The sequence below is a fragment of the Leucopleurus acutus genome, assembly GCF_964270905.1.
Source record: "Leucopleurus acutus genome assembly, chromosome: 2".
In the NCBI taxonomy this organism is placed as follows: domain Eukaryota; kingdom Metazoa; phylum Chordata; class Mammalia; order Artiodactyla; family Delphinidae; genus Leucopleurus; species Leucopleurus acutus.
The window spans coordinates 158734724-158741997 of record NC_139143.1 but is presented as its reverse complement, the minus strand read 5'-3'; the positions used below and the strand labels follow the sequence as shown (position 1 = coordinate 158741997).

The window sequence follows — 7274 nt, the reverse complement described above, 5'->3', positions numbered from 1 at the left end:
GTTGCCACTAGCTTACTCTCTGCTCTTCTCGGATGAGATTATGAGGAAGGAAATTCACACCTTTAATAAAAAAGCTAAGATCTCATATCACATTAGTCACACTCTACCCAACAACAGCAAAATACACATGAAACATTTACCAACATAGACTATATGCTAGCACACAAAGCAAGTCAATAAATTTAAAAGGATTCAAGTCATACAAAGTATGTTTTCTGGTCACAGCAGAATTAAATTAGAAATCAATAACAGAGGCCTGTCTTCTTCCTGACTGGTCCTGGTGGTTTCTGTCTGAGAACTGCTGATAGCAATATGTTTTCAGGACATGCCAAAATTGGGCACCTTGCCCCCCAGTTCAAAGCAACATCTATTATGCCAGATGGTCAGTTAAAAGATATCAGCCTATCTGACTACAAAGGAAAATGTGTTGGGTTATTCTTTTACCCTCTTGATTTCACCTTTGTGTGCCCCAGAAAGGTGATAGGGCAGATGGATTTAAGAAACTCAACTGCCAAGTGACGGGTGCTTCTGTGGCTTTTCACTTCTGTTATCTGGCATGGATCAACACACCCAAGAAACAAGGAGGGCTGCGGCCCATGAACATTGTCTTGGTATCAGACCCCCAGCGCAACATTGCTCAGAACTATGGGGTATTAAAGGCCTACAAAGGCATCTCATTCGGGGGCCTTTTTACTATTGATGATAAAGGTATCCTTTGACAGATCACCATAAATGACTTTCCTGTCTGCCACTCTGTGGATGAGACACTGAGACTAGTTCAGGCCTTCCAGTTAACTGACAAACATGGGGAAGTGTGCCCACATGGCTGGAAGTCTGGCTGTGATACCATTAAGCCTAATGTCCAGAAGAGCAAAGAATATTTCTCTAAGCAGAAGTGAGCGTTGGGCCATTTTAGGGCCAGGCTACAGTAGGTGGCCATGAGAACAAAACCTCTTTTGTACTATTGTCATGCTTAAAATACAAGACCTTACACTCAGCCCAGATGTGGTGTGGGGACAGGACAGGCCTTTCCTGCAGCTGTTGGGGAGGCCACCCTTTCTTCCTCTGGGGGGAATGGTCTGAGCTGTATTATGGGGCAGGCCAACTGATGTGTACAGTAGTAGGGTATCACTTTTGATCTTTTGTAGTTTCTATTAAACTTGAACTGAGAAAAAAAAAGAAATCAATAACAGAAAGTAATCTTGAAAATTTTCAAATATTTGGAAACTAGATAACACATTTCTAAATAATCCATAGGTCAAAGAAGAAATTTAAAGGGAAATTAGAACATATTTTGAATGTAATGAAAATGAAAACCACCACATACCAAAATTTCCAGATGTCACTAATGTAATACCTATGGAGAAATTTATGACGAAGCAACTAATGACTATATTAGAAAAGAGGACAAATAAAGTCATCTGTATTGTACTAAATGACAGTATTAGGAAAGAAGACCACAAATCAACAACCTAAGCAACAACGAAAAGAACAAATTAAACCCAAAGTAAGCAGAAGAAAGGAAGTAATAAAGATCTGAGCAAAAACAAATACAATAGGAAACAGAAAAACATTAGAGAAAATCGATGAAACCAAAAGCTGGTTCTTTGAGATCAATAAAATTGATAAACCTCTAGTCAGACTGATCAAGAAAAAAGAGACACGAATTACCATTATCAAGAAGGAGAGAGGTGACATTACGACAGATTCTATATATAGTAAAAGAATAATAAGGAAATATTATGAACATACTTATTCCAGTTAATTAAACAAATTCCTTGAAAGAACTCAAACTACCAAAAATCACTCAAGAAGAAATAGATAACCTGAATTACCCTATACTTATTAAAGAAATTGAATGTGCATTTACAAACCTTCTCATAAAGAAAACTCCAAGCCCAGGTGCTTTCCTGATGATTTCCATCAAACATTTGAGGAAGAAATAATATTAATGCTGTACAAACTCTTCCAGAAAATTGAAGAGGAGGGAATACTTCTTATTTCATTCTTTGTGACCAGCATTACCCTAATTACCAAAGTTAGAAAAGGATATTACAAAAGAAGTACCCATATCCCTCATGGACATAGAGGCAAAAATTCTTAAAATTAAAAAAAAATTTATCCAAAGATATATAAAAAGGACACTTCCTCATGACTGACTGGAGTTTACCCCTAGAATGCAAGGTTGGTATAATATTCAAAAAAATCAACCAATGTCATTTACTAAATTAACAAACTAAAATTAAAAATCATACGTAAAAAATAGGCTCTTCGGCCATTTGCAGGACTCGGCTACAACCGTTGTTCCCAGGATAGTGATCCGTATGTACATTGCACCTTCCTCTGGCTCCGCGGTGATTAAGAAGAAACAGCAAGATGCGCTTGATTTCTTAGAAGCTAACAAAATAGGATTTGAAGAAAAAGATATTGCAGCCAGTGAAGACAACTGGAAGTAGATGAGAGAAAATGTTCCTGAAAATTCGACCAGCCAAAGGGTACACCCTGCCACCTGAGATTTTCAATGAAAGTCAGTACCATGGGGACTAAGATGTCTTCTTTGAAGCCAGAGAATTCTTAAATATTATTAAATATTATTTTACTTAATAGTAATCAGATTAAAGGATCCATTTTAAAACTGTTAATTTTGAAAACTTCTAAGAAGCCAAAACATTATGGCCTAAATCACCCAGAAGACATATATATTGTATTTTAGTTCCACGCTAACTTTTTATCGATACTTTAGTTCCACAGTACTAAAAGCAAACACCTTTTACTTTAAAGTACTTTATCATATCATTTGATGTATGTAAGTCTGTGCTCTTTGACAAAATCAACATATAATGAAGACATGGCTTTGTTTACTGAGATTCAAACTTGATGCAATCTTTAAAATAAACTCAGTACTTTCAGAAACATAAAAAAAAACATATGTATAAAATAAATAAGCTACAAGTATATATAGTACAACAAGGCAATATAGCCAATATTTTAGAATAACTATAAATGGAATATAACCTTTAAAATTTTTGAATCACTATGTTGTACAACTGAAACTTATATAATATTGTACATCGACTATACTTCAATAAAAAAAGGGGAAAATTGTGTGATCATCTCAATACATACAGACATATCAGTTGAAAAAGTTAACATCCATTCTTGATAAAAACTCTCAGAAAACTAGAAATAGAAGGGAATTTCCTGACCTTGATAAAAGGCATCTATGAAAACCTTATGGCTATCATTATACCTAATGGTGAAAAAGGAATGTTTTCCCTGGGATCAGGAACAAGGCAAGGAGCCAAGGCAACAAGGCAAAAGATAAGGAAATAAAAGACATTCAGATTAAAAAGGAAGAAGTAAGAATGTCTTTACTCATAGGTGATGTGATCTTCTATACAGAAAATCCTATGTAATCTACAGAAATGCTAGCATTAGTGAATAAGTTTAGCAAGGTCAGGGATATAAGACAAAATATACAAAACTCAATTGTATTTTTATATGTTAGTAATGAAAAATCAGAAATTAAAACTAATAACTTAATACTATTTATAATAACATCAAAATATTAAATACTTATGAATAAAACTGACAAAAGATGTGCAAGATCTATATGCTGAAAACTATAAAATACCTGCTGAAAGAAATTAAAGAAGGCCTAAATTGAGAGATCAACTGTTCATTGGCCAGAACACTCAATATTGTTAAGATATCAATGGTCCCCAAATTGTGTCATGTACATTGAACTTTAGGAAGTGAAATTATGCTTTATATTTATTAGGGGAGCTTTCTTCATAAAGGAATTTCATGATAACCACACTGAGAAGTAAGGAAGTGATTTGCGCATTTTGTAACTCATGATACAAGGCTGTGCATTCATTCATTCACTCATCTATTTATCCATGTTTTACATTCTACCTACTTCCAGAAAGGATCCCGTCAGTTTGCTTGCATGATACCCTGATTTGTGCAAGATTGCCTTGTTCTGAGTGTAAAATGAGGACAGTAATACCTATTTTTCGGGGTTGTTGTCAATAGCAAAGATAATATATGTAGAGTACCTACAGGTGCAATAAATTGGAGCCATTATGGATACAGAACAATATTAATAACTAAAAAATATATTTATGATTTAGTATTAATTCAATCTTACAGTAACACAATGTTGATTGTTATAATATTGATATATTATAATATAACTGAGGACATGATGCAAGAAGGCCATCCTGGCCAACCAGATCAGAAGAATAGATCTGGAGCTCAGTACGGTGACCAGATAGAGGGTTATTACATCCATGTAAGAAAATAGGAAATAAAAGATTTGGCAGCACTTAATTTTCCACTCAAAGCTCTGAGAAGAGATGCTGTAAAGCAACTGTGGCTGTGGCTTCTGATTTTGGACCTCGGGAGGCACTTCCTGCTGTGCTTCTTTGCCTCCTGGACTGTGTGTGCCTTTGCCCAAAGTGGACTCTGTTTCTTCTCCTCTTTCTCCTTCCCTTCCTGGTCATCCTCCTCCTTCTTTCAATATATTTGTTTCCTGATAATCACAGTTATACATGTTCAAGGTAGAAAATTTAGAAAATACACAACGAAAACCATAAAGATCACCTTCATTTCCCTCTCCCACCCTCAGAAATAACCACTGCTTGATATCTACATTTTTGTCTTTTTTCTAAGCATATTCTGCCTAAATTGTATCATCCTATGCTTCGTTTTAAAAATTTATTGTTTGGGATATAGTGAAAATTTCCCAGTGCTATTAAAGATTGTTCTATCATGTGATTATGAAATACTGCATAGTATTTCATTGCAAGAATGTACCATAAATAATCATTCCCATTTTAGTGGACTTTTAGGTTGTCTTCAATTTTTTTCTTTTTGTAAATAACTTTGTGATGAGCATCTGCACCATCAAATCCTCATGCACATCCTTATTTATTTCTATAGTATTCTTTTCTGGAGGTGAAATTACTGGATTAAAACTTTTGCCTAGGGCCTCCCTGGTGGCTCAGTGGTTGAGAGTCCGCCTGCTGTTGCAGGAGACACAGGTTCGTGCCCGGGTCCGGGAAGATCCCACATGCCACGGAGCAGCTAAAAAACTTTTGCCTACGTGTAAACCTTTTGATACTTATTGCTAAATTTTCCTTGTGAAAGTTGTTTAGCAATGGACAAGGGAGTCAGTTTGCCCACATGTGTGCTGACTCTGGGTACTTTTCCCCCTGATATTTGATAATTTGAAGGAAGACAAAGCATATCTAACTGTGGTCTTAATTTGCATTTCTCTAATGACTGGAGAGTGAAAGTCCTGTATCTGGTGTCATCCTTTCTAGCTCTCCTCCCGAAGCTACCTCACCTGCCCTCATTACTCAGAGTGACAATTGGATGGAAGGACTTCATTTGCTTTTCTTAAAAAATAGAAATGTATATTACATTTATTTGTATTTTAACAACCCACATTGTCAGTTTTTAATTATTCCTCATTTATTTCCAACTTTTTTTTTTTTTTTTAATTTTTGGCTGTGTTGGGTCTTCGTTGCTACGTGCGGGCTTTCTATAGTGATGGCGAGTAGGGCTGGGGAGGGCTACTCTTCCTGGTGCGCACGGGCTTCTCATTGCAGTGGCTTCTTTTGTCACAGAGCACAGGCTCTAGGTGTACGGGTTTCAGTAGTTGTGGCGTGTGGGCTCAGTAGTTGGGGCTCGCAGGCTCTAGAGTACAGGCTCAGTAGTTGTGGTGCACGGGCTTAGTTGCTCCGCGGCATGTGGGATCTTTCCATGGCTCGAACTCGTGTCCCCTGCATTGGCAGGTGGATTCTTAACCACTGCGCCACCAGGGAAGCCCTGCTTTTTTATTCTTAGTATCTGGTGCAGACCATTGCACCACATGTTTTCTATGAATGCTCACTATAGCCCTATCTACGAGGTGGGTACTATTATTAACTCCACTTCATGTGTGAATGAGAGGAGACTTGGAGTAAACTAGTCTGTCCAAGGTCACACCAGGGAGGTGATGGCAGAACCAGGGCTTGAACCCAGGCTGACTCTAGAGCCCATCCTCTTAATCACTTAATGAACTATCTGAATCTAGGAAGAGGGGGCCCTGGGGGTCTCCTCTTATTAAATTTCAGGCAGCCCTGGTTCAGCTTGCAGCTCCACATCACTCTGGGCGTGGCTACCCAGGTTGTGTTTCAAAAATACCTTCTCATTGAGGGTTTGGGGATTGGAGGTAATTCCAGGGCATCCAGGGCCCTGCCTACTTCCACCTTCAACCTTAAGTGATAAGGTAGAGAGCCTTTCTCATTTACCTAACTTGTCTTGTTCACTTTCTGAGTAGCTGGTAACCTGCAGGAAAGTGGGTGGGATGGAGGCAAAACAAACAAACAAACAAACAACAACAACAAAACCATCCTAACCGTATTCCTAACCTTACAATGTCCTAGCGTTATGTTGCCATTTGCAACATCAGGGGATTGGGGGGGTGTTATATGCATGCACCATGATTTTAAAACAACGAACAAAGAAAACAACCCTAAAGCAGTGTGCTGTTCACTGTGAGAAAAACAGAACTGGAAATGTGTTCAAAGCTTGAGTCCATCTTCAGTTTCCCCATCTTGCTTTGACTGCCCCATCTCCTCCAAGCCCCACTTCGCCATCTTCCAAGACCTGCAGAGATCTGGCCTTATGACTTCCATAAAACTCTCCTCTATTTTTTTTTTTTTTTTTTGGTCAGTGCCACGCGGCTCGTGGGATCTTAGTTCCCTGACCAGGGATTGAACCCAGCCCCTCTGCAGTGAAAGTGCTAAGTCCTAACCACTGGACTGCCAGGGAATTCCCAAAACCCTCTTCTTTGGAAAGGATTTGAAGTCTTGGAGAGAATGTAAGAGACAGTTTCTCTCTTCCTCGAGTATTTGCATTTGAACTTCAACCCCAGGGGTGGCATGAAAGATTTGTTTCCTGCTCAAGGAATTTCAGACAGTAGCAAGTAGGAGGGGAAAGAGTCGTACAGGAGGGAATCCCTTAGGGTCTCCCTGTGCTTAGTGCACACAGTGACTCACACCTCCCAGGGGCGATCGTCCTCTTTTAGTTTAGTAATAATTACAATAGGCATATGTGGCAAGTGCTCTACATGCATCATGTCCTTGAACCCTCACATTTGCCTGTGAAGAAGTTTCCCCTTTATACATTAAGAACTGAAGACCCACAGATGTCAACTTTCCCAGGGACACAGAACTAGTACACGGGTGGAGCTAAGCCTTGAACCCAGGTCTTTCTAACTG

At 38.4% G+C, this 7274-nt stretch overlaps 1 pseudogene across 1 annotated transcript; it reads left to right on the top strand.

Moving 5' to 3' along the window:
- Window positions 1-312: 312 nt before the first annotated feature.
- On the top strand, window positions 313-899 carry LOC309957336 (peroxiredoxin-1-like; annotated as a pseudogene). Its single transcript has one exon. The product of its transcript is annotated as a peroxiredoxin-1-like (transcript).
- Window positions 900-7274: the final 6375 nt, after the last annotated feature.